The sequence below is a fragment of the Lipotes vexillifer genome, unplaced genomic scaffold (genome assembly GCF_000442215.2).
Source record: "Lipotes vexillifer unplaced genomic scaffold, Lipotes_vexillifer_v1.1 scaffold1066, whole genome shotgun sequence".
NCBI classification, from domain to species: Eukaryota; Metazoa; Chordata; class Mammalia; order Artiodactyla; family Lipotidae; genus Lipotes; species Lipotes vexillifer.
Window position 1 is genome coordinate 546,633 of NW_006771394.1, and position 9,593 is coordinate 556,225.

At 43.3% G+C, this 9,593-nt stretch overlaps 1 pseudogene; it reads right to left on the minus strand.

The window, feature by feature from the left end:
- Window positions 1-1,873: 1,873 nt before the first annotated feature.
- LOC103087855 (ferritin light chain pseudogene) lies at window positions 1,874-2,665 on the minus strand (annotated as a pseudogene).
- Between the last annotated feature and the right edge of the window lie 6,928 nt (window positions 2,666-9,593).

The following is a 9,593-nucleotide window of genomic DNA, read 5'->3' on the forward strand; positions in this document are numbered from 1 at the left end:
ATGTAGATATACAAAGACTGAGAGTTTATTGTTCTGTTTATTGTTTATAGAGTTTATTATTCATTGATTATTCTTTCTGCTGAAAGGCCTACTGGTATATTTACTTAAGTAAGAAGCAAAAAGGAAAAAGTGGGAGGCAAATAAAAGAGGAAAGTATGTTGTTAAATGCAAATTAGTGTTGTCTGTTTCCTCTCCTTCCCCTTTCCCCTGCCCACACCCTTCAAGCCTTCAGTAACACAGTGAGGGGAGAGGCTGTTTGAGTTAAAGCCATACTAAGGTCCTCTTCTTTTTGGTGGCATCAAGACTTTTTTATGGAGATACAGTTTACATATAACATTATATTAGTTTCAGGTGTACCACACAATGATTTGATACATGTATATATTGTGAAATGATCACATTAAGTCTAGTTAATCCATCACCACAGAAAGTTACAAATAATTGTTTTCTTGTGATGAGAACTTTTAAGATCTACTCGCTTAGCAACTTTCAAATGTACAATGCAGCATTATCAACTACAGTCACCAAGCTGTATGTTACCTCTGAGATTTTGATTAAAAAGAGCATTTGCTGAAATCACATATTAAAAGTTTGAAAGCCACCACAGAACAAATACAAATAGAATTAGGAAGTGGAGCTAAACCAACCTCTGAACTTTGTGATAATTCCACTTTAAGAATGCACTTTTTAGGGCTTCCCTGGTGGCGCAGTGGTTGAGAGTCCACCTGCCGATGCAGGGGACACGGGTTTGTGCCCAGGTCCGCGAAGATCCCACATGCCGCGGAGTGGCTGGGCCCGTGAGCTATGGCCGCTGAGCCTACGCGTCCGGAGCCTGTGCTCCGCAACGGGAGAGGCCACAACAGTAAGAGGCCCAAGTACTGCAAAAAAAAAAAAAAAAAAAAGTGCACTTTTTAGTCTTTATCTCCATGTCCTGGTCAAGGTGAAGTCTGGTTTCTCTCCAGTTCTCTCATTAAAACAGAAGCTCAACTGATTGGTACTTTCTTTTTAACCCCCCCTGTTTCCATGCAAAAGACACTAGTGTCCTTTTGGAAAAGTTAAGAATATAGACGCTCCCCTAAGCTATCTGTAGATGCTGTGGGTTAGGAAGATATTTTGTTAAACTTCATTTAACTGAAGGGATATAGGGTTGTTTTGGAGAAGGGAAAGGAAATGCTCAAAAACTGAAGTATCTCTGAAATGACAGCTGTGATACCTACTGTTTACTGAGTGTCTGCATATGCCAAGCACATTACATTAACTTTTTTAACTCTAAAAATGACCTTACACTTTTGATATCATCAGTCCTGTTTTAAAGATGTGACAATGGAACAGCTTGTAAAAGGGACCCTGAATTTGAGGGCAGGCACCTCTGGTTCTACCTCTTTATTCTCTCTACTCTGTAATGCTGTATCTTCAATAATATTCTCACCTATGAGGATCTTGTTCTAATGCTTGATATATCTTGATCTTTTGAAACTGGGGGAGAAATCAGTGTACAAAGCAGGATACACAGTTTTGCATTCTTCAATAGTGTTTTTTCACTTTTAGTTTTTGACACACTGTGATGTGTAAAATGAAAAAAATATAAAATAGGGCTTGCCCACAGTGGGCTAAATCTTTATCTTAAGAACATTAGTGGATTTTTAAAAGGCATTCTATACTAATGTTTGGTATGTGCATAATTTTATTTTTTTGTTGGGGGGATGGATGGTGATTAGTATGTTCTCTAGAAGAGATAGAACTTGTGATTTTTTTTTTTTTTTTTGCTGCAAAAAGCTTTATTGTTTCCATTTGGTCTGAGGCTTGGGAGAGAGCTCCAGGGCGGTTAAAAAGCTGCCTAGTGGCTGCAGAAATGTGACGCCAGAGGGGCTCCTCAGAGGCCGCTGGACTTCAGAGACTCCTGTTCGTGCTCGAGGGTGAGCCTTTCAAAGAGATACTCGCCCAGCCCAGCCTGCGGACCAGCCAGCCTGCGGAGGATAGTCAGGTGGTCGCCCATCTTCTTGATGAGTTTCACCTGCTCCTCCCGGAAGCGGCTCTCCCGGAAGTCGTAGAGGTGGGAGTCTGCGCGGGCAGAACCCAGGGCGCGCAGATCCGATAGTGCCTGGTTCAGGTTCTTCTCCCTGAGAATGGCGGCTTCCACAGCGTCCTGGGTTTCACCCCACTTATCTTGAGAAGGCTTCCGCGCATCCTGGAAGAGGGCGCGGCCACAGCACCGGTTTTGCATTTTCAAGAGATGCTGGGCGCCCTCACACTTCTCCTCGGCCAGTTGGCGAAAAAAGTGGCCCACACCGTCCAGAGTCCCATTGCTGCTGTCGAAATAGAAGCTCAGAGAGAGGTAAGTGTCCACAGATGCATGTTGAACAGGCGGTGGACGGCGGCCTCTACCTCGGTGGAATAATTCTGACGAATCTGGGAGCTCGTGGTTGATCAGTGATAAGGAGCTAAGCTCAAAAAACGGTGTTGGCCTGTCCTGCGCTGGGCGCCCTCGCGCTTTTCTTCGGCCAGTTCCTGAAGAAAGTGGCCAGTGCCGTGCAGAGCCACATCGTCGCGGTCAAAATAGGAGCCCAGAGAGAGGTAAGTGCCCGCCCCGCAGATGCATGTTGAACAGGCGGTGGACGGCAGCCTCCACTTCAGTAGGATAATTCTGACGAATCTGGGAGCTCATGGTTGATTGGTAGTAAGGAGCTAAGCGCAAAAAATGGTGTTGGCTGGTCCTGGAGGCCGAGGATAGGTGAGTGGCTGATTCCAGAGGTTGTGACTGGAAAAAAGGTTGGAGGGTGGTCAGAGGCTGGAGCAAGGAACATCCCTGGGTCTGTTCATTCCAAACACTGTTGAAGCAAAAGACAGATATGCAAGACAGCTGAGCGCACTGCCTAAAGTGATTTTTTTAAAAAGAATCACATTATGGTAAACCAAATTATAAATAGGCAATTTATTAAAGTCTAAATGAAAAGTTTTCCTCTGTTAAAGAGAGTGCTGTTAGGTGGCATCCTGCTCTCTGAATGCTCGGGGTTAGAAGGTGCTTTTTGATAGTGTGCCCTCACCTCTGAGCCCTAACCAACATAGAGATGGAAAAAATCATTTGGCTATATTAATGTTCCTCAAGCTGCTGTTGAGAAAACTACATGCAATTGGAGAAAACTTTGTCCATGTGAATTCGACCCTACCTAAGAGAACAGCTTCAGGGCCTTTAAGATGCAAAAGCCAGTATTCTGATTGCCAGAGCACATGTGAATTGTTCAATCTCTTCCTCAGAATTTGGCTTCCCATGTAGATTTCACGACAGGGAAGAATCTACTGAGCAACATTCCGGCTGTTACATTAGCCTCTTATGAATTTGTATGATGTTCTTTTGTTTTTGAGAAACTGATGTCTGCCTAGGATATTCACAAAATCCAATTTCTGAGCCTTTAGAACTGAAGCCCCATTTCTGGATTAAGATGCTCTCTTCTGAGGCCTCTAAGGCCTCTACCTGGTGATGACCATCTCTGGACACACCCCTTCAATCTACACAATCCTTCTGGCTCATCTGTGTTTTATTGTTGTTATTTCGTTTGTTCTGTGTGTGTTCACATTTATCCAGTATTGAGATTGTTATTTTCAGCCTCACTTTCTCTGATTTTGGAGAGGGGGGGGGATTTCCTGAAACAGTACTTGTGGGTAAGTTAAAAAGAATAGGATGTTCACTGGAAACAAAGAAAAACTTCCATGATAAACCTAAAAGGAAACAAATTCATTTCACGTGTATAACATGGACCTAAACTCTACAGTTCAACTGCATGTGACAGCACAAATTTCTAATCCTTGTGTGGCTGGCATGTGTGTTGCTTCTGCTTTCAGAGAGCTAGAGGCTGTGAATTTACTTTAAAGTTTGATCCTCGAAGGTATCTCTTTTAGAATATTGAGTTATAAAAAGTTAGGATCTAAACTTTGGGTTTATGTGTGCAAAAAAGATAAACTTTCTGTTGATCAAGCACTAGTCCATTGGAACTGACTGGTAATGGATTAGAAAAATAATGTAACAGAGTCATGCAGCATTTATTTTGGAAATAGCATGGTGTGAAAAAACAATTGAGAAACACATAAAATGAACACTGAAATGTTGACTTATGACTTTTGCATGTCTTTCGGTGTGAAAGAATTCACCTTCAAATCTAAATCAACACACAAAGAATAAGCAAGATCTAGGGATCAGAGGACATAGACAGTCAGACAAAATGGTGTGATTTGAGTGTCTAAGGGTGAAAGATGGGTTACATTTACTGTGTTCAGGAAATCTCTTTCTTTGTTTGGGGGGTATGGTGCTTTCTAGGGGGCACATTTTTAACCCCATTGCATCATGGGTATACTCACATAATATAAATAATGAAAAGTGGTTACATCACTAGAGTGACAGAGCTCCCTACATGAAGAGCCAAAGGTCAAGAAGAAGCAAGGCCTCAGATAGGAATTCTTGTTCTCTTTTTGGCTTTCCATCTTATATCTCCTTTCTGGATCTCACAGATCAGTGATTGCACGGTCCTGCATCTCACACTGGTGTTAGTCGCCTGAGCCTCTCTTTCCTCAGCTAAACATGGGGGTAATGACATCTACCTCTAGTCTCATGAGGGTCAAATGGTTCAATATATACATGACATTTAGAGTAGCTCCTGGCAGGTAGAAAGCATTCAAAAGTTCCTCCACCACCTCCTGATCACATCGCCTTCTTATCAAATCCCATTTCCTTTGGAAAGGAAGGAAACTGAGTTTCTTTCTTTAGTCTGGAAAACAGGCTGAGTTAACTTGTTATATTTCTTCTGTTCAAATATCCTGAATACTAGTTTGCTAGGAGATGCAATAACAAAATACCACAGACCCGGAGGCTTAAACAACCGAAATTAATTTTCTCACAGTTCTGGAAGCTGATATTCCTGAGATCAAGGTGTTGGTAGGTTTGGTTTCTCCTGAGGCCTCTCTCCGTAGCTTGCAGATGGCTACCTTCTCGCTGTGTCTTTGCACGACCTTTTCTTGGTGCATGCCCATCCCTGGTGTCTCTTCCTCTTCCTCTTCGTATAAGGACACCAGTTCTATTGGATTGGGACCCCACATTTATGATCTCATTTAACCTTAATTACTATCTGGAAATACAGTTGCACTGGGGATTAGGGCTTCAACATTTGAATTTTAGGGGATACAGTTCAGTCCATAACACCCTATAAGACATTTTAAGGCTTGGATTTAGGTGAACACTTGGGCCACAGTTACCAAGCCTGGCTCTCAACCTTCTTGAAGGTGTTCATAGGTGTTTTGGCCTCAATAGGGGTAAATACATTGCTCTGAACATTGGGATTTAGCTCTGTTCAGTGACCCCCCCACTACACCTGCTCCTGAATATTCCTGTGTTGAAAGGTGCTTCACTTTCTTGATCATGAAGTAAAAGGTAGACAGTACCATCAGGGTGCCAGGCTGAGTGCCAGAGTGTAATCAGACCCCCATCCAGGACCTGGAGGAGTCAGGGGTATTTACCGTCCTACAGCGGAGGTTCACTTTAGGAATAAGACAAAGTAAGCAATTTGAGTGGGCATTCATTGAGTTCCAGGTCCTTTCTGTGACTCCCACTGTAGCTGTGTATTTGGCAAGTTAGAAGGTCAATTTATTTGCTTTTGCCACAGAACCTATTGGTAGATGGAGCTAGACGTTTGCATGGAAATGGGTAAGCCAGTTCGCTTAAGTAGTACATGGGTTCACAGGGTACATAACTGAGTTCAAAGTTATGGTTTGCCAGTTAGGCGTAAACTGAGGTAACCCTGACCGAGGCTACTCAGTGTATAAAGAAGAGAGACTGATAAGATGGCTTCCATCCCACACTAGGTCATCAACAGAAAATGATACTTTTGTGTCTGAGGCAGGGGGTCCAGGACTTCTCTGAGCACATCCCTCAGGTGGCAGGTTGGGATTTGGAGACTGGCCACGTGAGGGAGTCTGAAGAGTTGTGTCCTGAGGTGCTGGGCCACGTTAAGTCTGGAGCACTACTGGCTGAGGTAGCCCCAAGTGGAGTGTTGTCATTCCTTCATTTTGCAGGCCTCTGGGACAACCCTATTTCTTCAGATACCAGCCTCTTTGCTCTGTAAATCGCTTGGGTGTCCCAGCATTAACTGCCACACCAGGTCTCTAGATTGGAATGTGGTGCTCATTCAGAAGCAGCAGCTTCTCTTGGGTGGTGGAGGGCAGTGCCTGAGGTTTGGAGTTAGCGGGGAGGTGAGAGATAAGACTGACTCAATGAACACGTCAACCAAGAGAAGTCCTTGGACATTTTAGGGGAAAGGGCATTCTGTAATCTAGGCACATGGGATTGCGGGTTGACTATGGAGATATGATATACGCTGGGACACTCTGATGTGACTACTCAAATCAGAAATGCTACCTTTCATGGAGAGGTGGGTACACATGCTGAATCAGAAGTGTGCCTGGCCTGATCTCTCCACTGCTTTCAGTGGTCTTTCTAAATCATATTTCTGATCATGTAATTCCAAATCTTTCAACAGTTCCCAATTACTGAACTCAAGCATGAAATTTTCATGCCCTTGCCCGGAATGCAAGCCCTCACATAATGTGTCCCTTGGCCACCTTCTGTGCAGCCTCACTTCTTTTCATTATTGGCTCCTTTTACACTCTTGCCAAAAGTGCCTCTGTACCTTTACCCATGCTCCTTCCGGGCAGGGAAAGCTGTCCCACCCTCCTAACCAAGTTCCTACTCATCCCACATGACCTAAGTCAGTGATCTTCTGGAGTCACCTCTCGACCACTCAGAGGTTTAATCATTCCCAGCTTTGTTTGACTTAAGTGTTTCACATTTCAATTATAATATTTACCCTAATTTTGTCATTATCATTTTGCATCCTAGTTTTTACTAAAGCTGGCTTCCATAAGCTTCAGGTTCCACCAAATCTGGATGCACCCCAGGACATAAAAACTAGGCCTGGGATTCAATCATAAGGGTTGCAGAGCTACAAAGGAGACTGAATGTTCATCCTTTATATGTCTCCTAAGCTAGATAAAGTCAGGGCCCTGCTTGGGAATTAGTGAGTATCATGTAGATTTTAATTTTCTTTACACCTCTTCTAAAATGTTAGATCCTTAAAAACAAAAACGATCATTTCATTTTCCAGTTCCTCCTATCAAGCAAAGAGCATGGCACTTTGTAAACCCTTAGTAATGATTTGCAGACTAAGTGAACTTTGCACTAGGTGTATGAAGCATAATATAAAACTATGAGACATTTAGAGCAGAGCTGTCCAATTGGAATATGTGAGCAGCCTGTTTAAACTTTTTTAGAAGCCTTAAAAAAACTAGAAAGATGCAGGTGAAATTAATTTTAATAATCTATTTTATTTAACTCAAGATATCCAAACTCTTATTTCAACAAGTAATCTATATAAAGTGATTAATGAGACAGTTTACCTTCTTTCTTCATGCTAAATCTTTGCAATCTGTTGTGTATTTTACACTTCAGGCACATGTCAGCTTGGACTAGCTTCATTTCAAGTGCTCAACAATCACATGTGACTTGTGGCTATCACATTGGACAGTATAGATGTATGGTTTTAAAAATAGTGACAGGAAGAAGAAAATGCTTTTGTTCCAGCAGTTTAATGATGGTTGCATCGGTGACTTCTAAATTCTAATAATATTTTCTGCCTCCTAAAATCACATTAATTTTGTGTCAAAATGCCTTCCTCACCAAAAACTTACAGTAGATTGAGAGTGAAAACCCACAGGTATCAGTCTTTAAATGTAAATGTGGGTCATAGTATTTTTAAAGCTGCCATAGAAGAAATGCAGCCTCCCGGGGTCAGGTGTTTTTAACATGCAAATAGCATCGTGAAGTCCTGAAAGAGAGTTCTCATTTATGAAGCGTTATAGTAACTCCAAGACCCTTCATTTCACAGCAGAATTTCCTGAGCTCATTGTGTGAAAAGAGTGCATTGTCTAGTACATTCTGTCTTGGGAAGCTCACTTGCTGCAACTCCAGTAGATGTGAAAGCTATATGTTTACATGAGAAAAACTTTCATTAGACATTACTGGTGGTAAATTTTGTAGTCTGGGAGCCTTGTGTAAATCACTGCTGTGGCTTTGCTGACTTCCTAGTCAAACTCCGTTCAGTGTGTCCCTGCACGCAGCAAATTAAATTTTGATGAGCTTGGGAAAGTAATTGGGCTGTAAATGTTACCCATTACTCAGAGAATTGTAAATGTCCGGAAATGAAACCAAATGATGTAAAATCCAATTGATATTTTCGGAGCAAGCAGAACCATAGAAATATAGAGCAGTCAGGGACCTACGTCCAACTCCTAATATTTCACATTAAAAACCCCAAGGCCCGGGACTTCCCTGGTGGCGCAGTGGTTAAGAATCCGCCTGCCAATGCAGGGGACACGGGTTCGAGCCCTGGTCCGGGAAGATCCCACATGCCGCGGAGCAACTAAGCTCGTGTGCCACAACTACTGAGCCTGTGCTCTAGAGCCCGCAAGCCACAACTACTGAGCCTGTGCGCCACAACTACTGAAGCCCGCATACCTAAAGCCTGTGCTCCACAAGTGAAGCCACCGCAATGAGAAACCTGCGCACCTCAAGGAAGAGTAGCCCCCGCTCGCCTCAACTAGAGAAAGCCCGCGCGCAGCAACGAAGACCCAGTGCAGCCAAAAATAAATAAATAAATACATTTATATAAAAAGAAAAAAAACCAAGGCCCTGAGGGGTTTGAGTGGCTCAACCAAGGTCAGACGAGTAATTTTGTCAACAGCTGGGATTAGGACCCATTTCTACCGACTCCTTAGCTCAGTGTTCATTCCTCTCCGTCATGTTTCCCTGCACCTCCTCCTTTCTGCAGCTTTGGTCATTTGTCTGAATTTTGTTATCTCAGGAAGGAGAAGGAGAGGCAGAAAAGCCGAAAACTGTCAGCACTTGGTCCTTGCATTATTATGTAGTGTATGATAATTGTTCCCATTTCCCACCACAGCAGAGTAGAAACATAACATAGGTAAATGTCAGTTTTGGGGGAAATACGAATTTTCTGAGCCGGAAGCTGCTGGAAGTAAAATGGAAAAAAAAAAACAAAAACTGGGTCAGACCACAGCTAAAGGGATCTGGAACAGGAAGGGCCATTCTGCTGGAGCTCAGCCTTTGAGAGAGGTCAGTCAGTAGGCGCTCCATCAATATTGATTTTATTGATCACTTGAAAGAGATGAGAGAGGAAGGAGAGGGATTGCTGGTGGCCCTTTACCAAGGCTTGGGGCCTTTTGGATTCAGAGGAGTTTGGGGTTCCTGGAGGGCAGAATCCAGGGGTGCCTTAAACGAGGTCACAGGAGGATAGGCAGCTTGTCTCCTGTAGACAGACATGGCACTGGCTTCTATGGGTCAGTCTCAGATGGGCTGTTTCCCAGCGGTGTGTCCTTAAAACAACTTCCTGCCCCCCCCCCCCCCGCGTTTTTTTTTTTTTGGTTTTTTTTTTTTTTTTTTTTTTTTGCGATATGCGGGCTTCTCACTGTCGTGGACTCTCCTGTTGCAGAGCACAGGCTCTGGATGCGCAGGGTCAGCGGCCATGGCTCAGGGG